Source organism: Lissotriton helveticus, chromosome 3_1 (assembly GCF_964261635.1).
Source record: "Lissotriton helveticus chromosome 3_1, aLisHel1.1, whole genome shotgun sequence".
NCBI classification, from domain to species: Eukaryota; Metazoa; Chordata; class Amphibia; order Caudata; family Salamandridae; genus Lissotriton; species Lissotriton helveticus.
The window spans coordinates 1,874,114,383-1,874,137,494 of NC_136061.1; positions in this window are offsets into that span (position 1 = coordinate 1,874,114,383).

The following is a 23,112-nucleotide window of genomic DNA, read 5'->3' on the forward strand; positions in this document are numbered from 1 at the left end:
TAAAATAATATTGAAGAAGGGGGCTAGACCTGTCGTGCACAAGGTAAGAAATGTGCCGAATATGATGAGGGAGCTTTTACGAAAAGAATTAGTTCAATTGTTGGAACAGGACATAATTGAGCCAACTGAGGCGTCGGAATGGTTGGCCCCTGTAGTGGTTGCACCAAAGGAAGGAGGAAAGATTCACTTATGTGTGGACTTTCGCGATTTAAATAAGAGTATATGGATTGACAGACAACCACTTCCTATTATATCTGAGTCCATTGCAGTATTGGGGGGTGGATCTATTTTTAGTGACCTAGACATGTCATCTGCCTACCATGATGTGAATTTATATGAATGGTCTTGCCACTTATCCTCCTTTGTAGCACCTTTGGGGGCGTTCCATTATAAGACAATGCCCTTTGGGCTAGCACCAGCCTCTGCTGTCTTTCAGAGGCTAATGAAGAATAGATTTGCGGACATGGATCGAGTTATGTGCATCCAAGATGACATACTTGTTTTGGGGAAAAACTAAAAAGACCATGATGTGTTATTTGGAGAGGTGATGAGAAGATTAGAAAAACATGGATTAACTATTAAGAGAAAGAAATGTCAGCAAAAAAAAGTAACTGAATTTTTGGAGAGAGTTTTTATGGAAGAAGGAATTCCTTAGACTCTTGTTTCATATAAAGGGGTCCAATTTGCTTCCTGTGAAATGACTACGTACCTTTCTCGGATGGGTATTATTCATGAGAGAGTGGCTTTGTTCAGGCCACAAGCTAATGGAGTACTTGAAAGGGTCAACAGAATGGTTATAGAAAATATTAAACTTACTCTGAGCAACCAACTTCTGTGGAAAAAAGAATTAAGAAAAATGATTTGGGCACATAGGATAACTCCACATTCAGTAACTAGAGTGTCTCCTTTTGTTTCATTGAAGGGAAGAGAGCCAGCAAGGAAAAAATATCCAGTGTCCTTGTGTGATGCTCGTGATGTGTATGTGGATCGTGAGATTATCAAAGAGAGAGTTTCACATTTTCACATTTTCAAGACAAAACTAAGAAATATTATGATCAAACCCAAAGGGTAAAGACACAGTGGTTAAAAGAAGGCGCTTGGGTGGCAATAAGAAAGGGTGGAATTGTGTGTAAAGGTGACAGTAAATATACTGAACCACAGAGAGTAAGAGAAGTGAAACGTAATGTGGTGGTTCTATTTGCTGGTTCTATGTGGAGTTTTTGTAATTTTTTCTAAGTAAATCAGCCATTGGGTGTGCCTGACAATGAGGGATTATGTTGTTTTATTAATATAGCAAGATTATTGTAAAGTTGCTATTATTATTCTTGTTTATCCATGTACGCTTCTATTCTTGTTTTTTCTTTACGTTTCTACTAGTATTTTAGTATCATTATAATTGCGTTGCAAAGGAGATTTGTAGAGTTTACTCTATGGAATTTAGAATATGGAGGGAGGATTCTAGGGATGAGAAGGAAGCTAGACTCTGTGTTGGTGAGTCAACTGTATGTTGCTGGGATGCTGTGAAGTAACGAATAAAAGAAGGAAGAAAGAAGAAACCGGAATCAGTATCTTCTTTACACATATATTCCTGGGAAACAGGTAGGCTGGAGGCAGAAGTGCCACACCTAAATCAAAATGGTTGCTTCAAACAACGTGCACTTTTGTTCGTTTTAATTAGTCTAAAATTATACTTCAGTCATTTTTGTGCGTGAAGTGGTGGAGCTGCATTACACATAATAAGAAATATTTATGTGTAATTTTTGGGATAGTTTGTGTAATTTCTGATATGAAAATTACTCAAGTTACGCCCAGTCCCACAGTTTACCTAAACATTTGATCACCAACCCATCTCTTTACTTCCCCTCTATCTGGTTCTATCTCTCTTACTTCTACGTCAACTTTCTCACTAAATTACACCTTTCATACTAAATCTTCCATTCTATACCAGCTTCCAGACCTTATGTGATGACCAGAAAAACAGGTTGAAGAAGGAGTACTGTGAGAGGGATCTACACTCTGCCCACATGTTGATCTTCTCCATGTGCTTTTGTCGGGTAGAAGGTGTGTGTTTCTGCAATGTTATGTAATGTGTATTTGTAAAGCGCACCATCACCCACAAGGGTATCCTGGTTCTGAGCAGGTGTGTGTGTGCCTAACCCTGCCTATAGTAGGTTGGTTAATTAAAAAGCCAGATCTTCAGCTTCTTGCGGAATTCAGGAAGAAATAGGAGGCTCTGATGAGGATTGGGAAGTCGTTCCACACTTAAGGAGAGATGTAAGAGAATGCCCGGCCTCCTGACAGGTGCTGGGTATGTGCAGGATATGTGCAAGCATGAGTCCAGTGGAGTAGAGGTGTCTGAGTGGCTGGTGGAAAGAGATGCAGCTGTTCAAGTATATGTGGGCCCTAGTTGTGTATTGATTTAAATGTGTGTGTCGTGTGTGAGGAGTTTGAATTGAGCACATTTGTGTATCAGGAACCTGTGGCATTCCCTGAGGTGTGGTGTGAGTTCTGTGTGGGAGGTTCAGGATGAAAAAGGGGGAAAGAGATTGAGCCTTCCCTCGTTCTCCCACCAACTGTACTACTCACCTCACGAGAAGGAATTGAAATTAAGGGTAATAACAAACAACAACAACAATTCTACAAGGATTACTCTCTAGGACATTGGCCAGCCGGTCTTCTGCCAATTCCCAACAAAAAATTATTCCAATAAAAAGAGGAAAAGCCAGTATTCACCTAAACTTGAAAAATAGGCAAGAGATGGAAAATCATGCCCAATTTGGGAATCCCTAAGGGGTGTAAATACTGCCTTCACACACTCAATGAGCAGCATGCTTCATCTTAGGGCCGCTGCGGCTCTCTGGTGCAGACCAACATACAGGGAGGAGCGCTGAGACAAAAAGGAGAATATAGAAAAGAAAGAAATCACAGGATAGGGATACCTCACACAGAGAAAAACTACTAAAACTGTCAGTACTTTCCCATATACCCTTATTTGAACCTTTTTAAGCCTGCCAAGTGGGATCCATAATAAAGGCAGTGGATACCCACTTAGACAGTTTTAGTAGTTTTTTGGAACTGGGAGGGGACCGGCTGGCCCACATCCTAGAGAGTAATACTTATAGAAAAAAACATTTGTGTGTTATTACCCTTAATTTCAAATGCCAGGTTACAACGTCCGAAGTATGAGTTATGTATTCTGATAAATACTCTTATGTACATAAGAAAAACATATTTTAACACTACTCTCTACCTCATCCTCACTATTTCTATCTCTGGATCAACTTCACATATCTCTACTTCATCTCTTTAGTTTTCTCTAAGTCTCGCCTGTCTCTGTCTTTCACTCCCCTGTCTACTTTTCTCTCCGCCTTACTAGTCTTAATTGTACCTGCCTTCGTGTGTCTGATTTCAGCTTCCCTTTCCATCTGCCTTACTTTCTCACTTCCTGACCTCTATACCTGTCTACCTCTACCTCTCTCTGCGTTTCTTTCTTTCTAACTAACCAGCAACTTAATGTCACTGTGTAGCTAGAGAATAATACACATCCAAAGAGGAGGGAAAAACAAGGCATGGGAAAAGAACTAAGGAGAAAATGATCACATTTCACTCGGTAGAATGGAGACAATTATCTGGGCTGTGCTCTGATTTTCTTGGTGATAACAATAAAGGCAGTCGTGAAGGGAGTTTCATTTGTCATGAATACCTATGCGCGTATTTCACATTTTTAAATTATGCGCTGATGCAATAAACATCCACCAAGTCACCCTTTTTGTTGCAAAGCAGAGAAATATCTAGGTCCACATCCAAAAGAAATGGTATTTTTAATGCTTGTTCTAATTACCATTAAAATCAGACCCAAGTCTGCCTACCTGGAGTGAAACAGTGGTGCTGCTTAGTGTCCGTCTGCTATGGCAGCAGCTTATCAAATCCCTCAACCTCACCTTTGTCATACATCATGATAGGGGTGGTGGGGAGGGTGTGTGTGTGGGGTGGGTGTTGGGGGTGGGGGTGTACGTGTCCGTGTGCATACACACCAAGCAAAGTTTGTACATATTGTGACTAGACCAGGGATGCCCAACATCAGTGTAGGAGGACTGCATGTTTGTCAGATTTTCAGGACAAATACTCACTATGTAAGTGAAGTCTATTTAGACTTTCAGAACGTATGTATATATTAAGTCGTTATCCTAAAACTTTGGAATGGATCTAGCTAACTTGGGCATATGATATGGCCTTTGATATAGAACAGTAAGTGGGCCACAGGGCCAAGGTATTTAAGAGCAGAGACAAAACTAGAAGGGTTAGAACAATCCGGGACAGTGTCGTAAGTACTACCTGCCCATGTGTGAGTAAGAATGACTATGACATGGGGGGTGTCCTACGTAGGTCCAGGAGGGCAGGATTGATACCAGATTTTCAGGAAGTTACATTAGCTAAATGTATTCTTTTGTATAGGTAGCAGTTATCCTGAATAGTTCACAGTGATCCAACCCTTCTGAGCCTAAGCTGGACCCCCCCCTTTCTCCTGCCTCCCCCATTGCAGGGATTGCAATCTACATACTCTCATCGGCCAACCCAGGATGTTCCCCTAGAACTGATATGACAGGCAGCTTGATGGGCGCTAGCAAATTTTACCATTGGTCTTTGGGATATAATTGGATGAGAATGATTATTGTAATTTCGGCTTCACCCTGGAATTTAATAAGTGACCCCCCCCCCCCCCCCACACACACACACACACACCACCTTTTCCTTTTTTGGAACGGGCCCTGTTTTTCAACTACACCATCAGCAGCAACACGAATAGAGATGGGCATAAGTGGTGATAGATAGCAAACGACGAATACAGAAAATAAGACTGAGAAATAGGTGAACCTCAACGACAACTAGCCCTAAGGAAGATTCTCAGAAGGACAGTGTGCTTTAGGCACATCAGGCAAAGTTGACATTTTACTGATTTTAAAGGCTTGTGTGGATGTAGTAGGGGTGCTATTTCTTTTGTAAGTGCACTTGATAAGCTTTTGAATTTTACCTGTTACGCGTGCGTCTAAAGCAACTCCTTTGTGTGATGAAAGAGTGAGACGCTGAGTGCAAACTGTACAGGTCAAAGTGAAAGCAGCTTGACCTCCCCTTCGGCCTTCCAACATGCACACACACACACACTCCCCACAGACACACAGGCAAGGACACACAAGCCCCCTACTGTCTACGAACTCCCCTGCCCTTGGCCCCAGTTATAAGGAGGATGAGGGTCAGGAAATATCGCACTGAGAGCGGAAATGTGGCGAATGGCCTCTCTTTCCAGGTCTTTTAAACTAATAATAACAGTGAAGCGGAGTCATTTAAAAAATACACATTTGTCTACTTCCCATAATGCTGGTGTGAAAAGCTGTTTTATTAAAACAATGCAGACTTGCTATTCACTCTACTTGACTAGAGAAGTTTGCTTTTAAATTTTAAATTGTCCGAAATGGAACAGCAACTGGACATTTCTTTCCCTTATTCTTTTAGGGAGGTGCAGTCAACCTATCTGTGTGCTGCAGCTGCATGTAAAGAAGAGGGAGAGACTTATGCATACATTTGCATGAAAAGGGAAGCTATGCACTATTTTACCACAACCGCATCTGCTGTACATGAGGGCTGCTCTCCAGGGCATTAAGTGGTATGAAATACATGGGTAGGGAGGGTCTCTAAAAGGGGTGCCATCTGGGAAGCATAGCTAGGAATCCTTTCCAAGAAGCATGGCCAATTTAATGACACATTCTGTGCTTTCCATTGAGTGCCATCCAACCAATATGTTGGTGCCCCACTAAGAGCTTTCTATTATTACATCCAAACATACAACACAATAGCAGATATGCACCCAAAATAAGCCACACCTCATGGATTTGTCAATGCTTGTTAGCAGAATTGTTAGAAACTGGGTCTCTAGTTGGCAGAGGTTTGCACCCTGTCCAAGTATGGACCGCAATCATTGTCAAGATAAGTCATATACACAACCTAAATTAACCTCTGCTTACCCTTTGGTAGCTTGTCACAGAGCATTCAGGCTTAACGTAAGAGGCAACGTGTGAAGTATTTGTGCATCATATAAAATATAGTAACACAGTGGAAATACCACAAAAACACTCGTCACTAATTTAGAAAATGTGAGAATATTTACCTGAGTAAAACAAGACCATAACAGCAAACATCCAATAGGTAGAACTTCAGATATTAATTTTTAAAGTTTAAATCCAAAAACAGTGCTTAGCAGTCTAAAAGGTTACTTTAGGTTGCGCTAGACAAGGGTAAATCCAAAGTTCAGGCCAACCATGATGGAGCACAGGCCGGCTATAGGACCCATGCAGGGCCCGCTAAAAATGTATCTTATATGGAGCAAGCATCGATGTTGAATACTCAATGCGCCGGTATCGATTCACGCAGCCGGGTTGATGCATCAAAATCGAGTGTCACAAAGGATTTCTTCAGATCGGTACTGGGTCATCGAGCCTCACAGTCAGGACCTCGGATTGGCACTGCATCATTGTCAAACCTCGCAGTCAGGTCCCATGTTATTTGAACTGAACAGAGATGTCCTCTGATCAACTTGGCCTTGAAGGGCAGAGAGCCTGCTCCGATCAGTGCAGAGGTGAAAATGCATCGATTTTTGAGCAAAATAGCTGCAGAACCCACTTTCTGAGGCTCAGTACTGGAGGGGCACTTCAGGGACAATGGCATACTCACAGATGGCAGAGTTCAGCAGCTGAATCAGAGTTTAAGGAAGTCTTTGATGGCCCTGAGACTTCTAAAACAGGAATCAAGCCAACAAGCCTTTGGAGAAACTTGGGTTCATGGATGTGCAGAGCAGGTCCAGTCCGCCTCACTCCCAGGCAAGAAGCAGTAGGCAGCAGGCCAACACAGCAGAGCAGGTAGCAAAGTGTCAGTTCCTTCCCTATAGCACAGAAGGCAGCAGGCCGACACAGCAAAGCAGATAGCAAAGTGGCAGTCCATCCTGCAGCACAGCAGCTCTTCTTCCAGGCAGAATGTCCTTGGTTTCAGCAAATTTTTTATTTGGTAGTGTGAGGGGTCCAGTATTTATACTGCCGCCCGGGGAACAAACAAATAATCAAGGTGAGAGTGGGAATCATGGACCACCGAGGGATATGTATATCCCTGAACATTGCCATGTAGCTGGCGCCATGGGTCCACCCAATCAAGCCCGGACATCAGAGAGGAAAGTTTTGTGGATTGGCGAACTACTTTATGCCCCTCAGGCCTCCAACGATCTCTGGACACATCCATCACATCGTTCCAGTCCCCCCCAACCATGGACAGGCCATCAGGCAGAGCCGCCCATAATGACATAAGCCACTCTACTAGACCCCATGAGAGCGGAGGGCGGGCATAGACACAGCCCAACACCAGTGGCTCCTCCCTAACTATGCCCTGCAGAAGCAAGTATCGCCCCTGAGTGTCTGCCCACGTCTTGATATGTGTATAGGGGACTCGGCGGTGAATCAAGACTGCCAACCTGTGACCTCCGCACAAACCTGAATGGAACACCTGAGCGTATCCATAGTGCTGAAGGCAAAGTACCTTCGAACCCATAAGGTGTGTTTCTTGTAGCATGAGTATGTCGGCCGGGGCTCTTTTAGCCTCCTGAAGAATGGCCCGCGTTTGATTTTATCTAGGACCCCCTGACACTCCAGATGCCATTCTGATGGTCCCGGGAGGAACCCGTGCGCTATCAGGTGGAGCCGCCATGACATTCCAGCTGACTTTTCTGATGGTCCCGGGAGGAACCCATGCGCTATCAGGTGGGGCCGCCATGGAAGAACCTGGTAGTGTGTGCTTGTGCAAAAGAAGGCATGTGGTGCATACATAGAGGCATAATGATATTGCACCGAAGTGCGACCTGAAAACGAAAACAAGAACATCCCAACAATCCCCCCTCCCTATACTTCAAGAACGATGAAGCATAAGTCGTGGCGGGTGCAGCCCGCAGACCCCAACGGGGGGTCCCAGCACACCTCGACCAATGGATCCCCAACTAACAGCCCATTGTCAGCAGGCACCCTCTCCGTCGGTAAGATCAAACAGAGAAGCCGGCCCTCACATAGGCTCCTCTGATCACAACAACAATGTCCAAAGACACACAAAACTGCGGCCACCCCTTCCAATCATGAGTCCAATGTAGTCTGCCGGGAGGCCGATCTGGCCCGGGAGGACGTACTGCAGGATTGAGATCGACGTCTAGATCTGGTGCGTCTGTGACCCTTAAGCTTCGATTGAGGCTGCTTATGAGCTGCCTCGCTGGACGAAGAGTCTGATTCCCGCCTGGGCGGCGTGTGTGAACGCAGCCTCATCGTCTCATCTGCCCACTGAAAAACTTCTTCCGGCCAGTCAAAAACTTGGGTGCAAGATCGATGACACTACCCGCAACCGGGCCGGATACAGCAGAGCATATGGGAGTTTAAGATCACGAAAACGTGCCATGGCCACGAAAAATGGACGAGCTTCGTGTAGTCGGGAAAGATCAGTATGTGCGCATTGTCAAAAAGCAGAGGTTCCTTGGCCTTGGCCTGTTTGAGAATGACGTCTCAGTCATGATATTTCAGCAACTTTGCAATGACCGGCCTCGGGCGAGCCCCAGGCAGAGGCTTCTGCATAAGAGCCCTTCGGGCATGCTCCACCACAAAGCAGTGGGACAAGGACTCCAGGGGAAGCCAGCTCTCCAGCCACTGGTTAAGAAACTGCTCCATGTCCCCCCCTCACTTCCCTCTGGGAAGCCCACAAAGCAGAGGTTGTTACGCCTGGACCTTCCCTCGGCATCTTCAACTTATGCCCTGCTGGGTTGTCTCAAGGAGATCCACCCACTTCTGTAGGGTGGTAACATCATCTTCCACTCCAGAGATCCGCGTTTTGGCCTCTGTAATGCGAGCCACAGCAGTCCGCAGATCCTGCCGGAGGAGCATAACATCAGAGCCGACCACCCCAATCTTAGCTTCCAGGACATCCTGGGACTGCGTGATAGCAGACATGAGTGCGGCATTATCTGGGACAGCCCCTTGCACCCTCCCAAGGCACTGCAGCAGCGGCACCAGGGCCCGTATACTTGTCGAGTGTGCTCTGTATGGCAAAGCCCCCGCTCGCCTTGTCCCTAGTCATGGCGGTCACTGGGCCTTGCTCCCGGGCTACCGGGCACTGATTCTCCAAGTCGCTGCATCAGAGGACTGCAGGCCCATCTGTGTTAGAGAGGAGAGGCACGATCTCCCGTGTGCAGTGGGCAAGGACCATCCCCCGGTCCGGAGAGTAGGCAATCCGGAGAGGGGCCACAGTGATTTAAATACGGGGCCTGTGCAACCCGACCCGGTTGCCGATCACAGGATTACCTGCAAGCTGAGGGGGAGGGGCAACACAAAAGGGGGGCCCCGGAAACAACCAATGCCAGTCAAATAGTAGTCATGGGCGGAAGCGCCACACTGCCTCAACAAAGCCCCCCACTCGCCTCCAAGATTGGCTATGGCCGCAACCAACAGAGCTCACAGTCGGGGAGCCAGGGGGATCACCAATCCAATACACTCCCTAGGGCCCCCTCATACATCCACCTCTTGCCTCCAGGAAGCACGGCAGTGACCAATGACTGCTGAGGTCACCGGCAGTCTCACAAGCCACCTGCGCCGCCACCGCTGACTTGTGCGACCCGATATGGCCGCCAGGGCGAGTGCGCAGCGCCACTGATGTAGAGAAGAGCGGAGGGTGGCTCTTTAAGTGTCTGAGAGCTAAGGGGGCACGGGACCCACACGGCCCCCCAACAGTATGACTGTCGCTAGGCCCGGTCCGTGGCACCACTCCCTCTTGTTGCCCCCCCCCGCAGCCCGATGGGACCTCTGATAATCTTGCCGTCAGTCAGGCGGGAGAGTGGGTGAAGGGAGCGGCCTCACGCAAGACGACTGCGGCAGAATCCAAGTAGCCGCCACCGACCGCCACCCTCACCTTGCGTGCAGTCTCCACCGGCTCAGTGCTGCAACGGAGATTCCAGGTATGGCACACTCCACTCACCGGCCACCGCTCCAGGCCTCCAGGCTACAGCGTATCACAGCCTCCCCCGGGCCTTGCTCCGGGCCGCCTCAAGCGTGGCACTCCAATCAGAAATAATTCAGGGCGAGAATGAGGCACAAGTCACAGCCCACACATGCCCCCCAATCGGGACACAATCTGGAGACAGAAAAGTGATCGGAGGACAGGATGAATGCAGGATAAACGCCTAGGCTGGACGGAGCTCGCCTAGCACATGTTCGTCATCATGGCTTGCTAGGCCACGCCCCCCCTTACTCTTGTTTTGACAATTCTGTAGTGCTACTTTTCCACAGCGTAGCTCATCATAATCGGAATCACTTTCATCCTCAAGGGAAACCTCTTTGACCCGTCTTCTCCTCTTGTTTTTGTGCTCTACAAGCTTTAGCTACGTGACCAATTTCCCCACAATTGTAGCATTTCAAGAGAGAGCAGGGCACGACTTGTCATTGGCAAGATGACCTAGCATGTCACATCGGTAGCACTTCATCTTGGAGTTTAACTTGAGTTTAGAAGTGCAAGAGGGGAAAATGGGTTCACGCTGCTTCCAAGGAAGCTTTATGTGCTTCTTTGTAACAGAGTGAACTTTCTCCTCCAGGACACCATTCTCTTTTTGGATGATCTCAACACAAGTGAGAGAGTGTTCTATTCTTTGGGCTATAGAAACAACCTCATCTAGCTTTGGGTCATCTTTCTGCCAAAGTTCATCTTTAATTTTCTCAACATTGCATCCTAGCATAAACTGGTCTCGAATGTGCTCTTCAAGAGACCCATCAAATTTACAAGTAGCACCCAACTTACGGAGAGAAGTAATGTATGCCTCAACAGATTCTTCAGGTTTTTGCACTCGCCTTCCAAAATGCTTGCGCTCTAGAGTGGTGCTAACTTTCGGAAGGCAGTGCTTATCAAGTTTTTTTAGGCAAATATCAAATTCATTGAGACTGTCTGATTCACTTTCACCCAAGTCAGGAAGATGTTCAAACACCTCCTGGCCTTCAGTACCCAGACAGTGCAACAGTGACGCTGATTTTCTTTCTGCTCTTAGCAATACCCTGCAAACTCGTGCATAGTTAAGGAAAACTTTTTTCCATTTTGACCAACGTGTAGAAGGATCACCGGGGTTAGAAAGAAAAAAAGGTGGAGGTGTTACGTTTTGCATTTTGTAAACCAGAAACTTAAAACTATTATTACAGAAGTAGAATTGTAAATAAGTAGAGTAAAGCTAGCAATAACTTTTAGCACTTTTGCAAATACTAAACAGACATACAATTCACTCACTAAGAATTGATGTAGATAAACCAAGAAGTAGTTTGACAAGTAAGTATTCTTGTTCTAGAAGGAGTAAGGTGAGTATTTCCAAGGAATTTCCAAGTGAGCTGTGCGTGTCAGCATGGTTGACAGGTAATGAGCGAACAAAAAGCTGTGTGTGTCAGCATAGTAACAGGAGGCAGGTACAATATTTTTACGAAGCTGACACACAAATGCTGTGCGCATCAGCGTAAACAAACCACAGGTAAAGTGGTCGCTGTGCACGTCAAGGCGTTACGGTAAGAGGATGCAAATTGCTGTGCGAGTCAGCGCGTTTCCGTAAACAGAAGTACAACGAAGCAAAGCGTGTTGTCAAACAGATCTGAATACTCAGTAGAAGGCAAAGGTTGCCCAGCAACAGAACGCAATGCAACATAGAACTACGTGGTGCGTTACACAACACGAACTTGTGGGCAAGAAGCGATAATGCCGACCTTCCCTATGGAGAACAATGGAGTTGGACGCAGGAACAAGACAGCGTTCAGCGCATGCAGGTAACGGTGCGCATTTGAAAGATGCTCCGTGCAGAACTCAAACGCGTTGATCAATGCGAAAGTCTTTTATACGAAAATACGATAAATGTCTCTAAAACACGTTATGTAGGAAAAGAGCGTTGAACTGTTAGGGTTGCGTTGGAAGTTTGTGCGCCGTCAGGTGTGTTTTAAATGTAAATAAAAAAGTCAACAAAGTCAAGTTGTAGCTTGCTGAGTAGAAAGAGAAAGTAGCAAAGCGAAGCAGTACGGCTTGCGCAGAAGGCAGCGTATAGACTTAGGGCCATATGTATCATGCAAATTCGCAATCGCAAAGGCCGAAATTCGCAGAATTTCGGCCTTTGCGAGTGCGAATTTGCTAAATGGAATGTATGAAGCAAAACGGGTGCAAAATAAGGAATCGCAAAATTAGCGATTCCTTATTTTGCAATTGCATTTAAGGAATCGCTAATTTTGCGATTCCTTAAATGCAATGTATGTAGCAAAAAAAATTAGCAAAATGCCCTTAAGGAATCGCAAATTACCACCAACTTCTAGTTGGTGGTAAGTTGCGAATTCCTTGAAAAATGCAAATTTTTGCATTTTTCAAAGTGCCATGTGACGCACACACATGCCCTTAGGGCATGTATGTGCGCCACAGGTGCACCCATGCATATTTCAGGGGTGCAACAGGGTGTCCTTTGGACACCCCTGCACCCTTGAAATTATTCTCAATATGCGATTAGCAAATTGCGAATCGCAAATTGAGAATAACTTCCCATTCATTCCTATGGGCCTCCTGGCCCATAGAAATGAATGGGAAAGTATTCCTTAATTGCGATTCGCAATTTGCGAATCGCAATTAAGGAATTCTAAGGAATCGCAAAAAAAATTCGATTTTGTACATACATACCCATTTGCGATTCTCAAATAGCGATTTCTTAAAAATCGCTATTTGAGATTCGCAAATGGGTATCTTGATACATATGGCCCTTAATTCTGAGCAATTACAGCGCACCCAATACCTCAGAGTTTCAAGGCGAATCTTGGTTGTGTTAGGACCTTAGCTGTAGATTACTTGACAGATTTCTTCTGGTATGAAATGTTGGTCTTGGGTCCAGTGTTCTTCACTCGTCGCCAGTGTGAAGAAGTACAGGAAACAGGATGATAGAGCACCAACTTCTTTATTCAAGCTTCAGGGGAACTGGCCTTGATCCAGGCGGGCAACTAGAGCCAAATTTCGGGGGGGGGGGGGGAGGCTGTAAAATATTTCAGGAGGGGCTAATTCTTCCTACCATAGACCGAGTGACTGAAAGAAGGAGTGAACACACAACAAAAGCCTCATTTACAAGTAAATGGTCTTTTAAAGACCTGTTAAGTACTCAGGTGCGGCTGCAATGAGATGCTCGCCAGCCCGGGAAGCTGTCTCAGCCCGGACTGACACACACGATGGGGGTGGCTGAAGCCCCGTGAGCCCAATGGGTGTTGCGCGCCAGCCTTGATCACTTGGCAACAAGTCCCAAGTACTCTACATTCTAGAATTCCAGTCACAGGGTATTCCACGAGGAAGTAGCTTGCTGGTACATAGTACTACATAAGATTAATACCACACCGGTAAAATTGATGGGCGCAGCCAGGAAACCCCAGGTTAACCCAAGTTGGTGCTCGATGGGTGAGTCGATTTTAAATTAAGAGCTGTGGCAATTGAGGGGACGCCCGGGACGGAGTCTGCCGGGAGTCAATGAAGCCCACGTCGTTGGTGCAGACTTGAAAGAAAAGACCGCATCAGTCGATCTGCGTTTGAAAGAGGGGCAGCCGCTCCGTCTGGCGGACCTGCACGCACTGAGGTAATCCCGCCCTGATTACCGTCCCGGGCGTCCTCTCAATTGCCGCAGCTCTTAATTTAACATCGACTCACCCATTGAGCACCAACCTGGGGTTAACAACCTGGTTTCCTTGCTGTGCCCCTCAATTTTAGACGCTACTCACAGTGTCCACCCTTGATTCTCTCACAACTACTATTTATTACTGATACACCAGCCCCGGCCAGGTGTTCAAATTCGTGTTGCTCACATACCCACTGTCCTGTTGATGATCTCTAATCAGTGAGATCGAAACGCCGTCGACCTCACACAAAAAGAAACTCTTGTATTGTTTAAAACTTTTTACTTAGGAGTTTCTACTCTCTGTTATCAATGCGATGTATATATTTTAAAAGTCACCCTCACTCGCCACATCACACTTGCTGTCACTTTGTGTGAGCACCTGAACTATATTCGCATATTGTTGATAACACAAATAAATGTGTGTTATATAACTCCCTTGTGTCCCTGTTAAATAACTACCTTGCTGCTACTTCTCGCATCAATTACCCTGTATGCCCACTTAATATAGGCATATTATTTAATACCACCTCTAGCACAACTGTTCACGTTTTCCTTGGACCTTATTGGCCATTCAGGAACCATTGTTCTCTAAAAACAGAATCCTAAAGCCAGCATAAATTAAGACAGCAAAACAGGAGATCAGCAGGCAAAATGTTAGGGGAAACCATGCCATGGATGCCTGGTCTAACAAGTATCAAATAGGTAACACTGATGTTGTGAATAATTACAGAATGAATATGTTTCAGTTCTCAAAATATGAGACTGCAAAATAAACTAATACACAGGTTTGCGGAAAAAGCAATGGCCTTCACAATATTATGACCACTCCTATTGTCACCTTCACGCTGCTTTCTTCTGTAGCTACTCTGTGAGACACACCATTGTTTCACTCTCTCCTGCAACAAGTATCAAATAGGTAACAATAATGTTATTAATAATTACAGAACTGAATATGTTTCAGTTCTCAAAATATGAGACTGTAAAATAAACTAATACACAGGTTTGCGGAAAAGGCAATATTGTGACCACTCCTATTGTCACCTCACGCTGCTTTCTTCTGTAGCCACTCTGTGAGACACACCATTGTTTCACTCTCTCCCGCATGCCCTTCCTTGCACCTCCTTCACATCACCACCCGCTTACATTCTCAATTCACCCACTCACCTGTAAGCACTGCATTTCATTCATTTACTTTCGCACTGTAAATAATGTGACAGCTGTGTACCTCTTTCACAAACCTTTGCATAGAATCTCAATTACTAATTGTCATCTCTTGACCATTTCTTTGTGCGATCTGTAGAGAGGCCAAGGACTCGATGAACATGTAATCTGAACACTTTTATAATCCACTGACAGACACTTTGAGAAATCCGCAGTGCCTTTAGCTTCAGTTCCAGAGCTCTCAAAAGTGATCAGAAACTTACTTTGTGTCACTGTAGAACCTTATAAAAGAGACGCACAGACTCCATCAAAGTTCATAGGCAAACTTTATATTTTTGTGCGCACGGAGACAAAGAGCTGAGTAGGCCAGTGTCTGATTTGCAGAACTGTGGTTCAGCTTTTTATGCCTGTAAACCACAAAAGGTTTCCAATGGAGATACACTTCAAAGGACCTTTCTTCAATATCATGAGCAAATACATTGTTAATTAGACAAAACAAATTACACAATTTATTAAGCATAGAACCAAATCAGTAGAAAACAGCAGGCAGCAGGGCAACACAGCAGCGGCATGATACAATATGGCGGCATGTGATTTCCACAGGCCTGCTGCCTGTGCTTCAGTAGACAGTATTTGCACAATACCTGTCTGGTCAAATGCAGACACTAGGTCCTATGTATGGTATGCTAGTGGTGGCTGTTGCTGGGCTAGCAAGACAATGCATGTCACGAGTGGTGTTCTTGAGCAAACCTTGCATTACTAGATATTTTGTCTATCAGGGTACATTAGTTTAGGCGAGGTCATCCTACTTCTGCACATAAAACTCAGGCCTTGTCATCATTGAATATCACAAAATGTGACTAATACAAGATGGATTCCACGTAAAATAAAACATGGTTCCACATCACTTTAGTTGAGCATGCACTTATGACTAAAAAACGTCCCACGCTTCTTTGAGAAATTCACCACAATTGTGTAACAGTTCACAGAAAACTAAAACTGTTTAGAGAAAAATGTAACCGCTGGGGGCATGGAATAAATCTTGATGGAAGATCAACATGAATAAAACACATATTGTAAATACCCGCCCACAATCTGACTCATACAGACACCTACCTACAAGTGATCCATTTCACAGTAGGCTCAAATAAAGTCTAATATGATGCGTGAAATAAACTATAGAAAAACAACATCCTGGGAAAAGCAAATGCTGTTGGGAAAGTAAATTAAGTTAAACATGTGAAATGTAAACAGGAGCTACTTCGCTGACACAGATTGTCTTAATTGTTTGTACAGACATTGTTCTGGAATCAGTGCATTTCCCTGTACAGTTATGAACAGAATTAGGGAGCAATGGAGACCCATTTCAATGTCCACTTTTAACTACTGCCGTGTGCCCTGTGTTTATGTGTATGAAGCCTCTAGTCAGGGTCGACGCTAGGCATGGGCAGTGTGGGCAGCTGCCCAGGGCCTCGCGCTCAGCTGAAAGACAGGGGGCCCCACTTCACTGTGAAAGGCAGACATTACAATTCTGCTGTCCCGTGTACAAAAGGCAGCTCTCACAGGGAAGTCCTGTAACACTGCTCGCAGTCTGGAGAAGGGGTGAGAAAAATAACAAAGCCTCGTTAACAAGTGAATGGTCTTTTTAAAAAACCTGTGAAGTACTCGGTGCGGCTTGTCAGCTTTACCTCGCGCAGCAAGAAACTCCATCTGACTTGAACCTGTGAGGTAGTCAGTCTACGTTCCCTCCTCCATGAATTATTAACATGCACCCTCATAAGTTTAAACTTTACTGAGAGGGGTACTTTTTTTTTTTTTTTGCTCCTCAGCTCTTTATTACAGATGCTGTTCAAATTCGACAAAGATTGCACTGATGCAATTTTGCATTCACATTTGCCCCTACGTTTTGACTTCCGTTATTTCACGGACCAAGGTCTGGCCCGGGACCAGGGTTCAATTCCCGCCTCGGCGGCTCTCGGACTCAATTTCCCCAGACCTAATAATTCTCGCCTCGGTGCCCAGTCTAATCATGGGTCCCACTCTGTGACTCTGGGCAATAGCTTGCTTAATCTCCACAACGGCCCCAGCAGCGCTTGGATGCCTGGCTTCACCTTTGGGGTGCCCAGGAGTGGACATTTCACAGGTAAGCCAGGATGGGTTCCAAAGCGGTATGAATACAGCGCTACGAGACCTCTGGGTAGAAGTGCGCTATATAAATACAAACACATTTACATTTACATTTTACATTTACACTCTGAGCCTTCCGCCATCTTGCACTTTAACCATATAACCTCCTTGGTGGTGGTAGCAGGTTAAAGTACCATATGCATACACAGCACTGAGCCCTCTAACGTGACTTAATAGGTGCCATGTCAGTCCTGCACACACACTGACTGCATTTAGTCAAAATAATTCCGTTTCCGTTGACTCTGAAGTGATGCACTTTTGGCTCAACAAGGAAAGAAATTACGTGGGTATTTCAACTCATTAGACAGTTGGCATTAGATATTATTTCTGAGTGACTGCTGCAGCATGGATACCACTCGGAATGCATGCTCCCGCCGTGGTTTGCCTCATTTAATGCTCTTCTGCCCGTTAATTAATTCACGCTGGGCGGTGAGATAGTCGAGTGTTTCTGGTGCAGGCCGGCCTCTGCGTATATTCACAAAGTGTTTACTTGCTTGCTGTGGTCACGTAGCCTTCTATTTGAGATGACTAGAGGTACACCTCTAGAAGTGTCACAGTGTGGCTAAGTGTTGCTTACTATGTAGCCCATTTCTAACCTTCCTGTTTTGGTGCGTAAGGAATTTGTGTCGCAGTGACATTAAGGCAATTGTGTATGATCACACAGTTGTCGAGTGGGGAAGCCAGGAGGTAGAAATTCAATCATCCCCATTGATATTTTGTTTATTATTTTGCTGGAAACATAATCCGTTTATGCTTGACCCCTTGTTACCTCCGTAAGCATTGTGTAAAATAATTTCAAATAAAGGCAGCTGCTGCATGGCTGCATCCTCCAAGCCTCAAGAATTCGGCGATCCAAATAATATCCTTTTCACAATTTTTATAATTCCTTTAAAGTGTCTTTGCTCTGCGGTCGTGAGTTGCAAGCTTATGACATAACCGTATTTTTGTCTTCTCATGGTTTAATCTTTGAGACTACTGTGTATTTAACAATACGTTTTCACTTTTTGAACGTGCATTACTTTATAATTAACTGCACATTTCATTACTGTTTCCAGTGTGTTCTTGTTTTTCTTTGTGGCACTTGTGTAATCTGTTTTATTCCCGCTCTCCAATTCGTCATTTTCTTTTTGAAGTGGTTTGTCTTTTCAGCGGAGCTTTTATCAAAAGATGCAGTGGCTTCCAAGGCCTCAGACTATATTTTATATATTGTTTTTATCAGATGTGTCTGTACGAAACAGTTTTCCTTTTGTACACTTCCTTGTGTTTGTTGGTGGGGAGATAGTTCTCCACAAGGAACGCAGAACCTGCTAAACTAACGCCGCATTAATTTTGCACATTGACATTAAAGCTTGCCCTGCTCCGTTTTTCAGTCCTGAGGCTTGCTTAATACAGACAACTCTGTAAGAGGTGCACTAACACACAGTAAGCAGGCAAGCCTGTGCCCTTTGACCAGCATGACCAGCACGAAGTGGGAGTGCCCAGCAATGTGTGAGGTATACACTGCCACCACCTACACAATAAAACAGACTCTTAACTGTGGACGTTGTAGAACCCAGGATAATGTGCTGCATGGCCAAACACTTAAAAGGTCTCAAAGGCGAGACCTATTGGCTATGCCAATGCTTGTGGTTAGAAGCCTCCGGGGTACCAAACACCAAAGGCTCTATAGTTATGCTTCTACCTCGCGCTCCTCTCTCCACCCTACACTTCCTGCCCTTTTTTTAACCAATTTGTTTTTCTGGTACAATATAGCCTATATTGTACTAGAAAACGAATAAAATTGTCAATTTAAATAAATGTGGAAAAATACTAGCTGTAGCGTTGTCTTTTGCTTGTGGCAAAAAAAAATGTGGATAAATACAGAAAAAATGCCCAAAAAATAAATATGGATAAATACAGACGGAAATGGCCAAAAAATAAATACCATAAAACCGGGAGCCCTAGATATAAGCAATGGGCATTGAAACTGATCCCTTCCAGCCCTGTAGTTATGGCCTTAACTTTTCATGCAAAAGCACTCATTGATTTCTGAATGATAAGTGCAAAAGCGTTAAGGTAACCATGTTGTTCCTACTTACATTTCACATGCTTTACTTATTCTTACATTCCTTATGAGTGTTTGTTTTTCCAGGATGTTGTCACTTGTTTTTTGAGGCAGCATATTGCTCTTATCTAGCGTAATATCAATTGAGTCGCCTCCAGGTGTTGATAGCGGGGCGCAATTGGTTTGTAGTTGACGGCAGTGCGAGTTTCTCTCAGTGGGGCAGTATGGTGTTCAGTGGGGGAGAGGATGTGCCACTATGGTCAGAGCTGCCGAAATTGGAACTGGGGAACGAGGTTCAGCCTTTATGACCAGCCACCAGACCACTCTCCTGAGAGAGCACATTTCCATGCTAGACCTTAGAAGGCCCGAAAGACCTTAGAAGAATGGTGTCCAAGCACCAGTTGGTGGACCATAGCGGTGGCAAGTGTGGATTATCCTTGAAGGTCTGTCCATTACAACCCCTATTGAAGCTCACCTCGAGTCTTTTGGGCAGGCCTACGAAGCAACACACCTTAGAGCAACAGTAACTCTGTCATTGAGGTCACAGGACCCTTGAGCAGGGAGGATCTAGGGCGGTGCGATTGATGAGATTGCACTGAGCGCTGACTTCGGGTGGGAGCATCATGTTTGCGAGTATATTATGTTTTTAAAAGCACTTGCTGCCTCCTTCCTGGCCTCCAACAATTTTCGGCAACAATATCAATGTCATGATAACTCCGGTGATTAATGTTCTTCCTAGAGAGAGATGGAGTTTTGTCAAGTGGAAGTTTTGACTTGTGGAAAGGTAGCGCAGAGGGTTAATGTGCCTGCTGCAAAGAACATGTACTATGCAGATCACTAAGTCCACATAATGTAAATAGGCCAGTGGGTTACTGCTTTTGTCAGATAGATCCTATTGTTACTTGCGTTTATACGTCAAAATCCTAACATAGACATAGAATCCACTCGGTGGCTATTCTACCGAGAGCCTTGTCTGATCACTCACCAGTAGCCCTCACATTTATCTTGGGCCCGGCCAGGCAGCCATTTCGCTGGTGTATGTCTGCGTGGCACCTGACGCAGGAGGACTACGTGGAGCACATGGCCAAAGAATTAGATCACTATTTGTTGTCCAACGTGGGCTCCGTAGTTTCCCCGACCATTATATGGGAGGCCTTAAAACCCACTCTGCGGGGGGTAGACATTTCTTGGTGCGCAGCGGCCCGTGCGGAGCGGAGGAGGGAATTGGCGCGGCGCAAGGCTGCGCTCGAGGACTTAGAGCGTAGGAGTCGGGGGTGGATGGAGGACCCATCAGACATCAGCTGATACTTGCCCAGCAACAGTATACCGCCGTTCTAATGGATGAAGCGCGACAGGCTTGGCTGGCCACTCGTAGTCGGGTGTACCAGTGGGGGGACAAATCGTGCAAAATGCTACACCGCCTATGTCAAGGCACTTTACATTCCCAACCGTTGCCCCAAATTATAGGCCCTAGTGGGGAACCTGTACTCGAACCCACGGCCATCGCGGAGAGCTTCGCTGCGTACTAAGAAGAACTTTACGCGCCCGGCAGTGCTTGCCAGCTGATATGGTCCAAAAATGTATTGATGACCTCCCCCCGCGGGCGGTCTCAGATGAGGTGCAGGATTTATTGGACAAGCCGCTAACTGATGATGAAATTGGCACGGCTCTGGGTGAGTTGAACTCCGGTAAGGCGCCGGGTCCCAATGGCTTCCCCGCCGAATTCTTTAGTCGGTTTTATGTGCAGCTGGGTCCGCGACTCCGCTAGGGGGGGGTGCTCCCACCGGATTGGCGTCATGCCGAGGTTGTGGTCTTTTTGAAGCCGGGCAGGCACCCGGAAAGTCATGCGTCCTACCCCCCGATATTGCTACTTAATACCGAAGCTAAGGTTCTGGCCAAGGTTCTGGTCAATAGGCTTAAACCCCACATTGCGGACCTGGTCCATCCCGATCAGGCGGGCTTTATGCCTCAAAGGGCCACTCGCCACAATATTCGACGCACTCATGACGCGATTTCCGCGTGGAAGAGTCTGGGGGAGCAGGCGGCGCTTTGTTTAGCTGACATGGATCGCACCTTTGATTCCTTGAGCTGGGTATACTTATTTGCCCTGCTGCGACGCCTCAACCTAGGCCCGCGTTTTTTGGCATGTATTCAGCTGCTTTACACTGATCTTACGGCCTCCGTGCGTGTCGGGGGCGCAGTCTTTCGTTCCTTTTTAGTTAAGAGGGGGACACGTCAGGGTTGACCCTTGTCCCCCTACCTATTCGCGCTTGCCATGGAACCCCTCGCGGCGTGGGTGCGCATCAATGCCCAACTTAAAGGTTTTCGGTGGTCTGCGGATCTGGTTGATAAAATAGCGCTCTACGTCGATGATGTCTTGTTTTTTCTTACCGATTTGGACCACTCGGGCCACGGCTGCTGCGCATTCTGCAGATTTTTGGTGAAACCTCCGGCTTATATATGAACCCCGCTAAGTCGACGCTGTGGATACTCAGTGGACAGGGACGGGTCGGGCGTGGGCGTCGGACCTCCAGATGGCGTCGGGCGGAGTTAAGTATCTGGGGGTGTATTTATCAGAGGATGCTACAGTCAATCTGCTAAAATCCCGACTGCTTCTTGGCAATTACCTCATCCATTTTCTTTCCTACCCTATCATACCTCCAAACACACAGTCTCACATACAGTCAGCTAGCTGTCCATCAGGGCGTTATTTCAGATGGCGATTTAATCACCCGTTGTTCTAGAACGAAAATGCAGTCTGTCCAAGGCTGCCCCAGTGTGACGAAGAGCTGCATCTTCAGGGGATGTTGGAGAGGTCGTGCACTGAAAGTAATCGGAGGAGTCTGCATTATTATTTTGATGGTAACGTGAGCGGGACTATAATCTGCAGGGCTTTCTGCTGCCAATAAAAATAGGTCAGAGTTTCGCAGGCAGACAAGAGACCCATCATAAAAAAATCGACTTATAGAAATAAAAGACTAACCGAGTACCCTGTGAAACAGAGAATACAAATTAAAATGGAGTGGTTATGCATTATATATTAACACCACCAAGCGCGCAACACCCATTGGGCTCACGGGGCTTCAGCCCCCCCCCCCCCCCCCCCCCGTCGTGTGTGTCAGCCCGGACTGCGACAGCTTCGCGGGCTGGCCAGCATCTAATTGCAGCCGCAACCGAGTACTTAACAGGTCTTTCAAAGACCATTTGCATGTAAATGAGGCTTTTGTTGTGTGTTCACCCCTTCTTATAGCCACTCTGTATATGGTTGGAAGAATTAGCCCCCCCCGGAAATATTTTTCAGCCCCCCCCCCCCGAAATTTGGCTCTAGTGGCCCGCCTGAACACCACCTACTAACTGATAGTCATGCTGGCGGCTGATCAGGAGAGGCGAGCGTGTGATGTGTCACTGCTGCCTTTGTGCTGCGCTACGTTTCAGCGGGAGAGCTGGCCAAACCCAGGGCCGTCATTTGTAGCGCTTTCACGCGCTACAAAATTGAAGGCCTTGGGCCGGGAACCACAAACAGGAAAAGTCGCTGCCTAACAAGCAGGTGCGCGTGCGCTGTTCACATGGCGGCCCATGGCGGCGGCTTTTATCATTTGTTTGGGGACAGGGACACTACTGTGGACTGAGTGTCCAAACAAATGATAAAGGCCACCGCCCCAAAATAGTGCCGCCTGGGGCGGACCGCCCCCCCTTAGCTACGCCATTGATTGGCACTCTTTAGCAATCCTTTCAACTCATCCGGCAAAGTGAAACTTTCACCTCTTTGTGGAGTTTTTATGGCCAAAAGCTCACATGAAGCATACAGAATACCCTCCAATGTGTTGGTAATGATATCATGGCCTGGGATGGTCATCCGCTGTCGCACTGCAGGGATACTGCTTCTTGTGAAATTTGTGCGCAGTGTCTGCACTTACGACTTTGGTGGCATACCCATGTTGTCATGCAGCATTCCATGGAAATGGACGTCTCAGAGGGATGATCATCAAGTTGCACA